General features: G+C 42.0%; 1 long non-coding RNA gene across 1 annotated transcript in view; it reads left to right on the top strand.

The window, feature by feature from the left end:
- Positions 1 to 17,019, top strand: part of LOC119468277 — a 29,582-nt gene that overhangs the window by 2,176 nt on the left and 10,387 nt on the right. The window contains exon 2 of the long non-coding RNA XR_005196938.1: positions 5,141 to 5,268. This is a non-coding gene — a long non-coding RNA (uncharacterized LOC119468277). The remainder of the gene's footprint in view (positions 1 to 5,140; positions 5,269 to 17,019) is intronic.

Below are 17,019 nucleotides of genomic sequence, written 5' to 3' on the forward strand. Positions count from 1 at the left end.
AAAAAAAAGCCATGTTGCTGAGCCCATGTAGAGCCTCTATCCATGATGCCATGGCCACTTTGCTTGGTGTTGGTTCAGAGCCAGGGTTTAGTAATCCTTCCAAAGTCTAGTTATTTCCTCTTCTTCAATGCAGTAACCTGGCCCGTGCTTGCAGATCACGTTGAGAAGTTTATTTGGAATGTGGCTGAGTTCTTTCTCAAGTGGACAGGGTAGATTATATTATCCAAACATGGCCGCATTAAATGTAGCCCATCTTACATGCTCTAGTTATGATGTGATGTTGAGACTTCTCCACTGAGACTCCTCCATTGTAGGGTCTATGTTTCTTTATTGAAATATGAGCTGTCAGTTCTAAAAAACAGAACATAGAAGAAGTAATGCTGCTTGGTATCTGAAACTAGGTACTAAAAGGTGATTTTCTTTCTTTTTTTTTTTTTTTGAGACAAAGTCTCGCTCTTGTCCCCAAGGCTGGAGTACAAGGGCACGATCTTGGCTCTCTGCAACCTCCGCCTCCCAGGTTCAAGCCATTCTCCTGCCTCAGCCTCCCGAGGAGCCGGGATTATAGGCTCCTGCCACCATGCCCAGCTAATTTTTGCATTTTTAGTAGAGATGGGGTTTCACCATGTTGGCCAGGCTGGTCCTGAACTCCTGACCTCAGGTGGTCCGCCTACCTCGACCTCCCAAAGTGTTAGGATTATAGGCATGAGCCACTGCGCTCAGCCTGGATTTAGTTTTCATCTGGTATGTTCTCTCTCTTTGTCTCTCTCTCTCTCTCTTTCTTCCTTTTCCCTATTGTGCCGTGGGAATCCTGAACCAACATATAAGAAGTCTGGCTATGCTGAGTCTGCCATCGTGGACAGACCTCAAGTGAGGTAGTGGATGGGTCCCAGCTATCCTAGTGCCCAGCTCTTTGAGTCCTTTAAGCTTCAACCACCAGATATCCGGATGAGGTTTCAGATAACCCCAGCCTGAGTTGTTCCAGCTGAGGCCAAGTAGCACGGAGATGAGTTGTTCCCTTGATGCCCTGCCCCAAATACTGATTTATAAGCAGAAAAGACGGTGTTTTCTTTTTTTCCAAGGTGCTGTTAAAAATATGGTGTTGTTTTAAGCCACTGAATTCTGATGTAGTTTGTGACACTGCATTATTTATAGGGGCTTTGGGCCTCTGGACTGGCTCAAGTCTGGGAAGTGTTGATGTCGGTTCAGAACCAGTGTTTAATAATTTCTAAAACGTCTAGTGATTTCCTCTTCTTCTATGCACAGTAACCTGGCCGATGGCTGCAGGTCACGTTGGGAAAGGTACATTGGCAGTGTAGCTGAGTTCTTAAATGACACGGTAGATTGTATTATCCAAACATGACTGCATTAAATGTAATCCATTTCACATGATCTAGTTATGATGTGATATCGAGACTCCTTCATCAAGATGTAGGGTCTATGTCTACATGGACTCATTGACTTTGACTATTGTGCTAAGTCAAGTCAAACTTCTGATCTGGAGCTTTTGTGTTTCTATAAACCTGGTGAGTAGTAGGTTGGACATTTCTTTCAGTTCTAGGGAGACCACAATCTTTCAGCCTATGATATGATGTAGTCTTGTCAAACCGTTAACACTTTGGTTCTGTTGCTCATCGTGGACACCATGCCAGCCTGGCCTCTTGGGGTCCTGTGCCATCCCTGGGCTTCTGCTTCCCTGGATTTCATTTTTCCAGTTGAATTCAGGGAGCCCAGTTTGACATTATTATCATTCCTGGTCTACTGAAAATAACCGCTTGGAGATCTTCAAGGGTATGGTGTAACCCCACCAAAGTATTTCTCAAAGTAATGTTTTATTTATTTTTATAAAAGTATCCTCTGGATGCTTCCAGGGGACATAGTTAGAGGGCAGGTGAGAAGTCTCACACTGTAAACTCACTCCAGTATTCCAATATCCTGAGCCTTTGGATATAGTCCTCTATGGTATGCAAAGGAAGTTTTATTTCCTCAACCTCATTTGATATAGACACATTTGGGTCTATGATTTAAGATCCAAGAACCAAGTCAATAAGAACTGGAAGGCTTCTGTTTATAACACCTTTCAATATAGAGTGAGTTAAGGTCTGTGATAGAGGACTTCCCACGCTGAGATGTTAATGTAAAATATGGGCCCTCTGGCGCCCTTTGCAGAAGCATATGTAAGACTGTCAACAGCAACTCTTTCACAATTCAGGGCCCAGGGACTAGACTGCTGAAGATGAGCTCAGAGTCCAGAGTCACAAGGGACACGAAGAATCACCATGAGGAAGAGATCAGATGCAGGATGAGGATTCTGAGAACCTGGGCCATTTGAATTTACTAAAGAGAGAGAGAAAAAAAATGAAACAATAGAGAAAGAACAGGGTACCATAATAAAAGAAAAAACAGATTTGTAAAGGAACCAAATTTAATTTATAGAAAAAAACAGTCATTGAAATGAAGATATTCACCCTTCTGTAAGAGGTGGCTTCAAACAAACAAGGAAATGAAGACACTCAGTAGATAGGCTAAATAGCAGGTTAGACACAAAGAGGAAATTAGTGATGAGAGTCTGTCAAATGCAACACATAAAGAGGATAATATAAAAGAGAAGTTAACAGATATGGAAGATACAATGAGAAAGTCCAACATGCATCTAGTAGGTATTCCTGGAAGCATAGCATGGAGTGACTCAGGAAGAAGTAATATTTTATTTATTTTTATTTTATTTTTGAGACAGAGTCTTGTTCTGTTGCCTAGGCTGGAGTACAGTGGTGTGATCTCAGCTCACTGCAACCTCTGCCTCCCAGGTTCAACTGATTCTCCTGGCTAAGCTACCCAAGTAGCTGGGATTGCAGGCATGAGCCACCACACCTGGCTAATTTTTGTATTTTTAGTAGAGACGCAGTTTCACCGTGTTGGCCAGGCTGGTCTTGAACTCCTAACATCAAGTGATCTGCCCACTTTAGCCTCCCAAAGTGCTGGGATTATAGGTGTGAACCACTGTGCCAGGCAGAGAAATTTCACGTGTGTGTGTGTGTGTGTGTGTGTGTGTGTGTGTGTGTAGGCATTGACTTCTAATCAACACCTTGCAGAGAAATAATATTTAAAGAGATCATGGCTGAGAGTTTTCTAGAATTGATGAAACATATGAATTTTCATACTGAAAGTGGAGAAAGGGGAGTGTTTTACCTCTGAAAGTAAATCTATACGTATATACATGGAGTAGAATTGCAGAAAACCAAGAACAATGACAAATCTTAAAAGCAAACAGGCACAAATAAATTACCTACAAAATCACAATGATCTGGCTGACAGCAGGCTTAGTAACAATAGACACCAGAAGACAATGAAACTAGATAATAAAGATGCCACTGCAAAAAATTGTTAATCAGAAATTCTGTAGCCGTCTACAAGTGAGGGTAAAAAAAAGACGTGTTCAAACAAAGTCCAAGAGACTCTAGCACTCACAAATGTAAGTATTTGAAGTAAAAAAATTGGCCAGGTGCCGTTGCTCACACCTGTAATCCCAGCACTTTGGTAGGCCAAGGCAGTCAGATCACCTGAGGTCAGAAGTTCGAGACCAGCCTGGCTAACATGGTAAAACTCCATTTCTACTAAAAATACAGAAAATTAGCCAGGCATGGTGGTGCATGCCTATAATCCCAGCTCCTCAGGAGAATCGCTTGAACCCAGGAGGTAGAGGTTGCAGTGAGCTGAGATCGCACCATTGCACTCCAGCTGGGGCAACAAGAGCAAAGCTCCATCTCAAAAAAAGGTATTTGAAGTCAGTAGGAAAAGAGTCTTTTAAAAATGCTGAATTCAGGACAAAGAGCTATTGTTGGAAAAAGAACAAACACAAAAAACAAACCCTGATTAACCCAATAGAAATCTGAAAAGGAGAAAAAAGAAGCAAAATAAAATAAAATAAAGCAAAGTAAAAAGAAGACACAAAATAGGATACTGGAAGGAAATCTGAATTCTTCAGTTATCACAGTACATGTAAATGGATTGTGTTTACTATTTAAAAAACAAAAATTCTCAGACTGGATTAAAACCACTATCAGTGCACACCTGTGGTCTCAGTTACTTGGGAGGCTAAGGCAGGAGAATGCCCTGAGCGCAGGAGAATGCCCTGAGCTCAGGAGATCCAGGCTGCAGTGAGTTGTGATCATGCTCACTCCCTGACAGTGAGACCCCGTCTCAAAAAAACCAACAAAACCCCCAAAACACCACGCCTACCAACACTAAAAACACCACCCTCGCCACCAACTCCAATCCGGCTTTGTGCTATTAACAGTGGGGCATCTGGAAGACAAGGGAACTGAAAGGTTGAAAGAAATGGAAAAAGTATACCCAACAACTTCTGACCAAAAGAAAGCCAATGTAGCAATATTATCAGACACAATTCATGAGAAAGAGTCCTTACATCATGTAAATGAACAGTTCACCAGGAAGATACACCTGGACTTGGATCTCTCCCCTCATTTGTTTCAAATATTTATAGGAAATAGACAATTAGAAGAAGAAATGGAAAGATTTGCAGTCTTAGTGGGAGATTTTAACGTGGTCTTTTGGAAAACGAGAGCTGTAGTAGGGAAACAAATGAGCACAGATATAGAATTTTTAAAAACCATCTTTATCAACCTCAGTAGGATACATACATAGCGAACCCTAGCCCTGTATTTATCATTTACATATATATATTTTCAGTATATCTGGAAATTTAAAAAAATTTATTGTTTACTAGCTCAAAGCAAGTCTCAATAAATACCAAAGGACTACCATATACATACAGACTGCAGTCTTAAACCACAATCAGATAAAACTACAAAGCAACAATAGCGAAAAGCCAAAAAGAAGAATGATTATGCTCGGGATTTCTCAACCACACTCACATCATAGGCATAGGGCATGGACCCCAGATTGGCAGTCATCGTTGTGGGCAGAGGGTACTCTGTTTTTCCTGAGGCAAACCACCCCTTCCTGGGCAAGTGAGAGGATCCAAGGATGGAAAGTGTGTTATAAGTGTGACTCAGCTGGCATCCTTGAGGCTGGTTCCAGCAGCACCAGCACCTGAGTACTGACAAAGTGGAGATGTCACTTCCAGGCTCTTACATTTGACTTTTCCCTTAACTCCCTGCAGACTCCAGATTCCGTTCTGGATGGAAACCCATCTTCAGGCTGGAAGCAGCCTCCACCCTGAGTGCTATAGGGATGGCTTGTTTTGACCTTTGCTTCTCTGTGGCCTGGACCCCCATCGGGCCTTATAGGGTGGGTGCTGAGGGAGCATCTTACTCTATGGTGGCTTTAGGGCAGCTTTGGGTTTGGCCATTTGGTTTGGTCCAATGCTGGACCCCCAGGCAGAGGAAGAGAGGTAGTTTGTCATATGGAGAACAGACTGAAATTCAAGTAACCTGAGTTCTGGTCTCAGCCCTTCCCTAAGATGCTCCATGCCCTCAGAGAAGTCACCACTGCCCCATGCCCCAGTGCATGCCCTTTACCAAGCTACTTAGTCCCGCAGAGTCAAGTTAGGACCCTGGGGTCCTTAACCAGGACTCTGGGTTACCAGGACAGAAACCCATCTCAGACTGGCTCCCACAAAAAAGGAATTAATTGGCTGATGAAACTGGGAAGCTCAAGGATGGCACTGGCTTCAGTCTGACAGGATCCAGAACCTCAAACAAGCCCATTATTAGGACTTTGTCCCTCTCTCCATCTGTCAGCACTGCCATTCTCTGAGCTGGCTTCTGCCTGAGGCTCATATTCTCCACTCTCAGCAAGGATGGCATCTGCAGATCCAGGCTTCCATCCAATCAGGTTTGAGGCCCTAGTATAGACCCAGGCTTCCATCCAATCAGCTATGGAACCTCAGTGCGGATCTAGGCTTCTATCCAATCACCTTTGGATCCCCAGTGCAGATCTGGGCTTCCATCCAATCGGCTTTGGAGCCCCAGTGCAGATCCAGTCTTCCATCCAATCAGCTTTGGAGCCCCAGTGGAAAGATGATGTCCCTTCTCTGACAGTTTTAGCAAACATCCCAGGGTCAAATTTCATTGGCCTGACAGGTCATGTACCTATCCCTGAACCAATCACTGTGGCCAAGGATTGGAACCCTGCGACTGTCCAGGGCATGGGCATGGTCATGAGCTCCTCCCAGGAGTGGAGGGAAGCAGTTTCTCAAGAAGTACAGGATATTAGAGAAGTGGCAGGCAACAGCCTGGGGCAGGGCATGTGCTTCCTGGGCATCTGACCTGAATGCAGAATAAATTTGGATCCTAAATTGCTTACACTTTGGAGGAGGCACATAAGTACACAATGAACTATAATACCAGGCAAATCATTTCAAAGCCTGTAACAGTAGCTCACATAATGTACTGTTGAAACACAAGAAAGCAATGATTAACTGCTCCTGGGGGTCAGGGAGGGCTTCTCAGAGGAGATGACATGTCTTCTGGCTTGCATCTCTCTCTCTACTTTCTGCCTGCACTCATGGGTGGCCAAGCCCTGTGGGTGACTAAGGTGAGCCTGGAGCAGGACCTCAGCCTCCACTTCACCTGAGAAAAAATGTCGAGAATCCGCTGCAGCAGCTGTGAATCTGATTATTGGGAAGTGAATGGCTTCTAAGGACTCCTGGAGGAGCCTGGCTTTGCACATCTAAATATGGAAATTTAATAACCACACTTGATATAACTCTTTAACTGCACCACTCCAGAGAGAAAATTAGTCTTGGTATTTGCAATTTTACAGACATTAGGGGCTGTGCCAAAACATTGATTCCTGAGTTTAAGGGTCTGAGGTGACAGACGATGCTTCCTTGTTTGGTTGATTGTTGATAGAATCATAGAATGTGAGAGTTGGGAGGCTTAGGTGGGATTCAGGTCAGGGATCTTCACATGCGGTCTATAGGCTCCTAAATTATGGGTAAAATTGTGCTTCCGTGTGTGTGTGTGTGTGTGTGTGTGTGTGTGTGTGTGTGTGTGTTTTCATGTTCCCTAGAAAGTGTGTTCATTGCTTTCATCAGATTCACAAAGGGATTTGTGACCCTCAAAACACTAAGAATCCAGAGCTGGGGCCAAGCCCCTCAACTGGGGGTGGAGAGAAATGGACCCTGAGGAGAAGGTATGCCCGAAAGAGCCCCTTCAGGTCATTGTGCAAGGTGGGGCTAAACCTCAGGTGTCCAGATTCTGGGCTGGGGAGGTTTCCTTTTAAGCCAGGGGTTCCCTAGCCTGAATAAGCATCAGAACCCCCTGGGGGACTAGCCAGCCACCTGATTTCCTGGGCTAGTTCTAGACCTGCTGAATCAGGGAATGGGTGAGCCCCAGGATCCTGTATGAATAACAAGCTCCCTGGGTAGTCTAATGCTGGTCACCAGAACTGGTGCTGGGACAAACATCTGAGTCCATCATTCAAGGAGAACATGCTCTAAATGAGTGGAGGGTAAAGTAGCCCTCTTCAACAGGATGGGTAAGTAGGTATTGTGAAAGGAAATAAATCTTGGGACCCTAAATCACTAAGCAGGGGAATAGTCAAGCTGAGTTCAATGTTAGGCAAACCTGCCTCCTATTTATTCCTAAATGAAATGGCTATAAAGATAAAAAAGCTACATACTGGCCAGGCATGGTGGCTCGCACCTGTAATCCCAACACTTTGGGAGGCTGAGGTGGGTGGATCACGAGGTCCGGAGTTTGAGACCAGCTTGGCCAATATGGTGGAACCCCCATCTCTACTAAAAATGCAAAAGTTAGCTGGGTGTGGTGGTGGGCACCTGTAGTCCCAGATACTTGGGAGGCTGAGGCAGGAGAATCGCTTGAACCTGAAGGGCGGAGCTTGCAGTGAGCCGAGATCGCACCACCGCACTCCAGTCTGGGTGACAGAGCGATACTCCATCTCCAAAAAAAAAAAAAAAAAAGCTACATACCTTCTACATAATTTGCCCACAAGGAAATTCCTTGTGGCCTTCAAGATCCATACCCTAAACAGTTCTGTTGAATTTCACCCTGGCAAATGTAAACTGATAGCTTATCTTCACAGGTGTGGGACAGAAATCTCTCTGCTAACCTGAGACAAATGCATATCTGATTGCTTCCTCTGTTTATGTAAAATGCAGATTCACTGAGACAGACTAAACTGTGTATCCAATGAAAGATTGGTCAAGGACTTGAAAGAAGGCAACCTTTTGTCTCTTATCTCCCTATGACTTGGAAGCCCTCCCAGTTCCAGTTGTCCTGCCTTTCTGGACCAAACCAATGTACATCTTACACATATTGATTGATGTCTTATATTTCCCTAAAATGTATAAAAGCCAGCTGTATGTATCCTGACTACCTTGGGCACATGTTGTCAGAACTTCCTGAGGTTGTTGTGGACACACCCTTAACTTTGGCAAAATAAGCTTTCTATATTGATTGAGATCAGTCTCAGATATTTTGAATTCACAGTATGTCCTTACAGGCGTTTCTGAGATTACTTTCATCTTTGGTGAATTGCTAGAAGGACTCATAGGGCTCGGCATACAGTCATACCCATGGCTGGGATTTATTACAGCAAACTGATACAAAGAGAAATAGTAAATTGAAAAAATGCATTGGACAAAACCTGGAGAAACCAGGTGCAAGCTTCTAAGCATCCTTTCCCAGTGGAGTCCATAGGCTACACTTAATTCCTCCAGCATCAGACTGACAGAGCAGGTGTGAATGTTGTAAACTGGGGAAGCTTGTCTGTGCCTAGGAGTCCAGGGTTTTTATTAAAGGTCAATTTCATAGGCACTCTTTGCCTAGTATGTATCAATTTTCCAGAGCCTCAGAAGGAAAGCAGGTGTCTAGCACAAACCACATTGTACAAACTTTTTTATAAATTACTTTTACGTAAAATAAAAATTAAAATTAAAAATATTTTTTTCTTTCTTTTTTTCCCCCATTTATTTTATTGCATTTTAGGTTTTGGGGTACATGTGAAGAACATGCAAAGTTGTTGCATAGGTACACATGTGGCAGTGTGATTTGCTGCCTTCCTCCCCATCACCTACTTCTGGCATCTCTCCCCTTGCTTTCTCTCCCCAACTCCCCACCCCGCACCATCCCTCCCCTATTTCCCCCCAACTGACCCCAGTGTGTAGTGCTCCCCTCCCTGTGTCCATGTGTTCTCATTGTTCAACACCTGCCTATGAGTGAGAACATGCGGTGTTTGATCTTCTGCTCTTCTGTCAGTTTGCTGAGAATGATTGAGACAGAGTTTCGCTCTTGTTGCCCAGGCTGGAGTGCAGTGGTGGTATCTCGGGTCACTGCAGCCTCCGCCTTCCGGTTTCAAGGGATTCTCCTGTCTCAGCCTCCCAAGTAGCAGGGATTACAGGCACCCACCACCATGCCCGGCTAATTTTTGTATTTTTAGTAGAGACGGGGTTTCACCATGTTGGTCAGGCTGATCTTGAACTCCTGACCTCGTGGTCTACCCTCCTTGGCCTCCCAAAGTGCTGGGATTACAGATGTGAGCCACCACACTGGCTGTACAAACATTTTAACATTATCTAATTGACAAACTGATTAGCCCATTTTAACAGTTAGCAAATAGGGGGAACACTTCCCAAATCCAAGTTTCCAGGTGCCAGCCCAGGGACAATCTTGCAGGCAGCCCTTTCTAAGGACAGATGTCTCAGGCCTACTGCTTGCACCTTCTGTACAATGGGGATGCCAGCTCATTTGACCACAGTGAGGCACTATACCATCCGCACTCTGAAGGGACCTCCAAAGGATGGCCAGGTGTATTGACACACCTGTGTTTGCTGCAGAAAGGGGACCACAGCAGCTATATGTTGTGCAGCTCCCAGAAATCTGGTGTTCCTGTGACATCCACCAAACTGGAGTCTCTGCTTCTCTATGTCACCAGCCTCCCATTTAAAGTTCAAGGAGATGCATTTGTTTGACCAATCCCAGATCAGAAGTTGGCATTTTTTTGCTTCTACAATGGGAGTTGAGCTCTGTCTCCCAGCAAGGCTCATAGATGAGTGTATTAGTTTTCTAGGGGATTTCATAGCAAGGTACCACAGACTGGGCGACTTAAACAACAGAAATTGCTTTTCCCAGAATGCTGGAGGCTGGAATTCCAAAATCAAGGTGTGGGCAGGGGTGGTTTCTTTTGAGACCTCTCTTCTTAGCTTGTAGATTGCCATCTTCCCTCCCTTTGTGTCTGTCTTAATCCTTCATCTCCCTTTTTTTCCATTTAAAAAATTGTAGTGGAATACATGTAACAAATTTTAACACTGTAACCATTTTTAAAGGTATAGTTGTATCAATGTATTAATTTGGCACAAAAGTAATTGCAGTATTGCCATTAAAGGTAATGGCAAAACAGCAATTACTTTTGCATCTAATATTACATACCTTCATAATGATGTGCAAATATCATTATCACCTATCTCCAGAACACTTCAGGCTGTAAAACTGAAACTCTTTACCCATTAAATGCTAACCCCTATTCTTCTTTCTCCTGAACTCTCTGAGCCCTATGTTTTCTTCTAAGAGTCCATAGTTTTAGGTCTTACACTTAGGTCTTTGTTCCATTTTTGAGTTAATTTTTGTATATGGTGTTAGGTAAGGGTCCAATTTCATTCTTTTGCTTGTGGATATCCAGATTTCCCAGCACCATTGTTGAATAAACTGTCCTTTTGCCATTGAATGGTTTTGGCACCCTCGTCAAAAATCAGTAAACCCGGCTGGGTATGGTGGCTCATGCCTATAATTCCAGAACTTTGGGAGGCTGAGGTCAGGAGTTTGAGACCAGCCAGGCTAACATGATAAAACCCTATTTCTACTAAAAATATAAAAATTAGCTGGACATGGTGGCAGGCACCTCTAATCCTAGCTACTCAGGAGGCTGAGGCCTGAGAATTGCTTGAACCCAGGAGACAGAGGTTGCCGTGAGTCGAGATGGTACCACTGCTCTCCAGCCTGGGCAACGAGAGAGAAGCTCTGACTCACAAAAAAAAAAAGAGGTTAGAGAGAAGCTCTGTCTCTCTGTCTCAAAATAATAATAAGAATAGTAAAACCCATGTAAGGGTTTATTATTTCTCAGCTCTCTATTCCATTGATATATTATCTTTATGCCAGTTCCACACTGGTTTGATTACTATAGCTTTGTAATAAGTTTTGAAATCAGGATGTAAGAGTTTTCCAGCTTTGCTGTTTTTTTCAAGATTGTTTTGACTATTGATGGTCCCTTGAGATTTCATGTGAATTTTAGGATAGGGTTTTCTATTTATTTGGAAAACATAATTGGGATTTTGTTAGGGATTGCATCAAAATTGTAGATTGCTTTGGGTAGTATTGACATCTTAGTAGTAGTAAGTTTTCCAGTCCATGAATGTGGGATGTGTTTCCATTTATTTATGTCTTCTTTATTTTTATTTTTGCTTCCCCAGAGTTCCTGTGTTGGAAACTTAAGTCTTCTTTATTTTATTCACTTATTTTTATTTTTTTTGAGACAGGGTCTTACTCTGTTACCCAGCCTGGAGTGCAGTGGTGCAATCCTGATTCACTGCAGCCTCAGCCTCCAGGGATTGAACAATCCTCCTACCTCAGTCTCCTGAGTAGTTCAGACTACAGGTGTGCGCCACCACATCTGTCACTTTTTTTTTTTTTTTTTTCACTATGTTTCCCAGGCTAGTCTTGAACTTCTGGGTCCAACTGATCTTCTCACCTTGGCCTCCCAAAGTGTTGGGATTACAGGCGTGAGCCACCATGCCCAGCCTATGTCTTCTTTATTTCAATGTTTTGTAGTTTTCATTCTACAAATCTTTCACCCCCTTGGTTAATTCCTAAGTATTCTATCCATTTTGTTACTGTTGTACATGGAATTGTTTTTGAATTTCCATTTCAGATTGCGTGTTGTTAGCGTATAGAAATGCAGTTAGTTTTTGTGTGTTGATTTTGTATCCTGCTACTTTGCTGAATTCATTTATTAGTTCCAACTATTTTTTTCGGGGATGAAATACTTAGGTTTGTCTACATATAAAAATCATAAAATCTGTGAACAGAGATAATTTTCCTTCTTTTTTTTTTTGTCTAATTAGATGCTTTTATTTCCTTTTCTTGACTAATTTCTCTGGCTAGAACTTCTATTGCTATGTTGAAGTGGCAAAAGTGGGCATCCTTGCCTTCTTCTTGATCTTAGATGAAAAGTTTTTAGTCTTCTACCATTGAGTATGACATTTGTTGTAGGTTTTTCATAAATGGCTTTTATTATATGAGATTTTTCTTTTCTTTTTTTTTTAGATGGAGTCTCACTCTGTTGCTAGGCTGGACTGCAGCTCTTGGCTCACTGCAGCCTCTGCCTCCCAGGCTCAAGCGAGTCTCTGGCCTCAGCCTCCTAAGTAGCAGGGATTATAGGCATGTGCCACCATGCCCGGCTAATTTTGTATTTTTAGTAGATACGGGATTTCACCATGCTGGTGAGGTTGGTCTCGAACCTCTGACCTCAGGTGATCTGCCCACCTTGGCCTCCCAAAGTACTGGGATTATATGGGTAAGTGACTGCGCCTGGCCAATTGAGGTTTTTTTTTTTTTTTTTTTTTTTGTATTCCTACTTTGTTGAGTGTTTTTTTTTAAGTCATGAAAGTCTGTTGAATTTTGTCACCTGCTTTTTACTGCATCTATTGAGATGATCATGTGATTTTTTTCCCTTCATTCTGTTAATGTAGCATATCACATTGGTCAGTTTTTGTGTGTTGAACCATCCTTGTCTAAGAACTAAATCCCACTTGCTTATGGTGTATAAGGCTTTTAATAAGCTGATGAATTTGGTTTGCTAGTATCTTTTGAGAATGTCTGCATCAGTGTTCATAAAGGATTGGTCTGTAGTTTTCTTTCCTTGTAGAGTCTTTATCTGGCTTTGGTATCAAGGTAATGCTGGCCTCATAGAATGAGTAAAGAAGTGTTCCTTCCTCTTCAATTTCTTGGAAAAGTTTGAGAAGGATTGTTGCCCTTCTTTAAATGTTTTATAGAATCTACCAGTGAAGCCATCAGGTCTACTAGAGCTTTTCTTTGTCAGATTTTTTGATTAGTGGTTCAATCTCCTTGTTATGGTCCTCCCTCCCTCCATCCTTCCCTCCTTCCCTCCCTTCTCACTCCTCCTTCCCTTTTTCTTCCCTTCTTTCTTCCTTCCTTCCTTCCTTCTCTCCTTTCTTCCCTCCTTCCTTCCTTCCTCAGCCTAGGCTGGAGTGCAGTAGTGCAATTTTGGCTCATTGCAACCTCCTCTGCTTCCCAGGTTCAAAGCAATTCTGCCACCTCAGCCTCCAAAGTAGCTGGGACTACAGGTGTGCACCACCATACCTGGCTAATTTTTGTATCTTTTGGTAGAGAGGGGATTTTGCCATGTGGGTCTGGTTGGTCTTGAACTCCTGGCCTTATGTAATCCACCTGCCTGGGCCTCCCAAAGTGCTGGATTACAGGTGTGAGCCACCGTGCTCGGCCTAGATTTTCTATTTCTGAAAATAGAAATTAGTCTTGGTTTTTGTGTTTCTAGGAATTTGTACATTTTATCTAAATTATGTAATTTTGGGGTATACAGTTGTTCATAGCACCCACGTATAATCTTTTTATTTCTGTAAAATTTGTAGTAATATTTTCACTTTCATATCTGATTTAGTAATTTGAGTCTTCTTTTTTTCTCAGTCCATCTATCTAAAGGCTCGTCAATTTTGTTGATCTTTCCGAAGAGCCAAATTTTGGTTTTACTGATTTTTGTTACTTAAGGATGGACTTCTGTCATTTTTCTGTTAGTTTTTGCTATGACTTATAGCTTTTCTAAAATCTCTCATTTCCTGTATGATAGTTTTATTTTGTGGTTAATTTTCTTTAGTGAATTGTTTCAATTCCTTTCTTATTTCTTTTTGTGCATTTTTTTTTTTTTTTTTTTTGTTTTTTTTTATTTCCTGTTTTTTTTTGTTTTTTTTTTTCATTTTTTTTTTTTTTTTTTTTGAGTCAGGAATATACTCTGTTGCGGAGGCTGGAGCACAGTGGCATAATGGCTTACTGCAGCATTGACCTCCCGGACTCAAGCAATCCTTCCACCTCAGCCTCTCAAGTGGCTGGGACTACAGGTATGTGCCACTATACCCAGCTAATTTTTGTACTTTTTTTTTTTGTAGAGACGGGGTTTTGCTATGTTGCCCAAGCTGGTCTCAAACTCCTGGGCTCTAGCAATCCTCCTCCCTCAGCCTCCCAAAGAGCTGGGATTACAGGTGTGAGCCACCACACCTGGCCTTGTGCATACTCTATAGCTGTTTTTTTAGTAGTTACCATGGGGTTTGGTTACCTTTAGCATGCTAAAATTATAACACACTAATTTGAATTTATACCTTATTAACTTCAATAACGCACAGAAACTCTGCTCTGTTACAATTCTATCCCCACTCCTTCCACTTGCCAATGTCACAAAACTACATCTTTATACAGTGTGTCTAAAAATAAAACCAATGGCTGTTTTAAATCCATTAGTTTCTTAAATTATGTAGATAATAAAATGTGGGGTTACAAACCAAATTTATAATAATAATAGTTTTTAGACTACTTTTTAAAAATGCAGTAGTCTCTGAAGTCATGTAAAAAACAGATGAAGTTACATATAATTGTTACAATAATATATCTCTTGTAATTACACATATATTTACTGTTATCGACATCTTTATTTCTTCACATGGCTTCAAGTTACTGTCTAGGGTCTTTTCATTTCACCCTGCAGGATACCCTGCAAGCATTTCTTGCAGGGTAGGCCTAGTGGTAACAAAACCACTAGTGAACGCTCTCTTAATTTTTTTTTTCCATTTATTTATTTTATTGCATTTTAGGTTTTGGGGTACATGTGAAGAACATGCAAGATTGTTGCATAGGTACACACGTGGCAGTGTGATTTGCTGCCTTCTTCCCCATCACCTACATCTGGCATCTCTTCCCTTGCTATCTCTCCCCAACTCCCCACCCCCCACTGTCCCTCCCCTACTTGCCCCCAACTGACCCCAGTGTGTAGTACCCCCCTCCCTGTGTCCATGTGTTCTCTTAATTTTTGTTTATCTGAGAATGTCTTAATTTCTCTTCACTTAACATTTTTTTTCACTTTAAATTACATTTAGTAGGCTGGGTGCAGTGGCTCATGCCTGTAATCCCAGCACTTTGGGAGGCCAACGTGGGCAGATCACAAGGTCAGGAGTTCAAGACCAGCCTGGCCAATATGGTGAAACCCCGTCTCTACTAAAATTACAAACTAATTAGCTGGGGCGTGGTGGTGTGTGCCTGTAGTGGGCTGAGGCAGAAGAATCGCTTGAATCCATGAGGTGGAGGTTGCAGTGAGCCGAGATCATGCCACTGCACTCCAGCCTGGCGATAGAGCAAGACTGTCCAGAAAAACAAAAAACAAAAAACATTTATTTCTTTTATTTTGAGTTAACACATACTTGTACATATTTATGGAATAGAGTGTGATATTTTGATATATGTATTTGATGTGGAATGATCCAATGAGATAATTAGCACATCCATTACCTTAAACATTTATCATTTCTTTGTGTTGTGAACATTCAAAAATCTTCTCTTCTATACCACAAATTACAGTTAACCATTTTCATCCTACAGTGCTGTAGAACATTAGAACTTATTCCTTCTATCTAGCTGTGATTTTGTATCCATTGATTAAAGTCTTCATATCCTTCCCTCCCCCTCCCCTTCCTAGCCTCTAATACCCACAATTTTACTCTATATACCTATTCTCCTTCACTTTTGAAGGATAATTTTGCTGAATATGGAATTCTTGGTTGACAGTTCTTTTTCTTTTAGTACCTTGAATATATTGGCCCACTGCCTTCTGGCCTCCAAAATTTTAGATGAGAAATATGCTGATAATCTTGAGAAGCTCCCATATGTGACAAGTCATTTAACTCATTTGATATTATTTCTTCTTCTTTTTTTTGAGACAGGGTCTTACTTGGTTGCCCAGGCTGGAGTGCAGGGGCATGATCTCAGCTCACTGCAGCCTCGACCTCCCAGGCTTGAGTGATCCTTCCCGCTCAGCCTTCCAAGTAGCTGGGACTACAAGTGCACACCACACAGTCAGCTAATTTTTATATTTTTTATAGTGACAAGGTCTTGCTATTTTGCCCAGGCTGGTCTTGAACTCCTGAGCTCAAGTGATCTGCCCACCTTGGCCTTGCAAAGTGCTGGAATTATAGGCATGTACCACCATGCCCAGCTGAAAGTTTGACTGTAATGTGTCTCAGTGTGGGTCTCTTTGAGTTCATCTTACTTGGAGTATTAGGCTGGGCACAGTGGCTCATGCCTGTAATCCCAGCATTTTGGGAGGCCAGGGTGGGTGGATTACAAGGTCAGGAGTTCAAGACCGGCCTGGCCAATATGGCAAACCCCATCTCTACTAAAGCTTGGATGTTTATATTCATGTCTTCATAAAATTTGGGACATTTTCAGCCACTATTTCTTCAAATATTCTTTCTTCCTCTTTCTCTATCTCTTCTTCTGAGAATCCTACACTGTGTATGTTAGTCCATTGTGTCCCAAAGCTCCTTTGGCTCTGTTCACTTTAATTTTTTCTTTCTGTTCCTTAGACTCAATAATTTTCTTTGTCCTGTCTTCATGTTCATTGGTTTTTTCTTCTATCTGCTCAAATAAGTCTTTGAATATTTTTAGTGAATTTTACATTTCAGTTATTGTACTTCTCAGTTTTGAAATTTCTTTTTGGTCACTTGTTTTCTATTTCTTTATTGATTTTTCCATTTTGTTATAGTCCATTTCTTATAACTTGTCTACATCTTCTCTAGTTTTTGAGCATCTTAAAGACAGCCATTTTAAAGTCTTTGTCTAGTAGATCTGCTACCAGCTTTTTTCAGGGGCAGTTTCTGTTGAGTTACATTTTTCCTTCTTTTTTTTTTTTTTAAAGACAGGGTTTCACCATGTTGGTCAGGCTGGTCTTGAACTCCTGACCTCAGGTGATCTGCCTGCCTTGGCCTCCAAAGTGCTTGGATTA

The sequence above is a fragment of the Cebus imitator genome, unplaced genomic scaffold, assembly GCF_001604975.1.
Source record: "Cebus imitator isolate Cc_AM_T3 unplaced genomic scaffold, Cebus_imitator-1.0 Scaffold406, whole genome shotgun sequence".
In the NCBI taxonomy this organism is placed as follows: Eukaryota; Metazoa; Chordata; class Mammalia; order Primates; family Cebidae; genus Cebus; species Cebus imitator.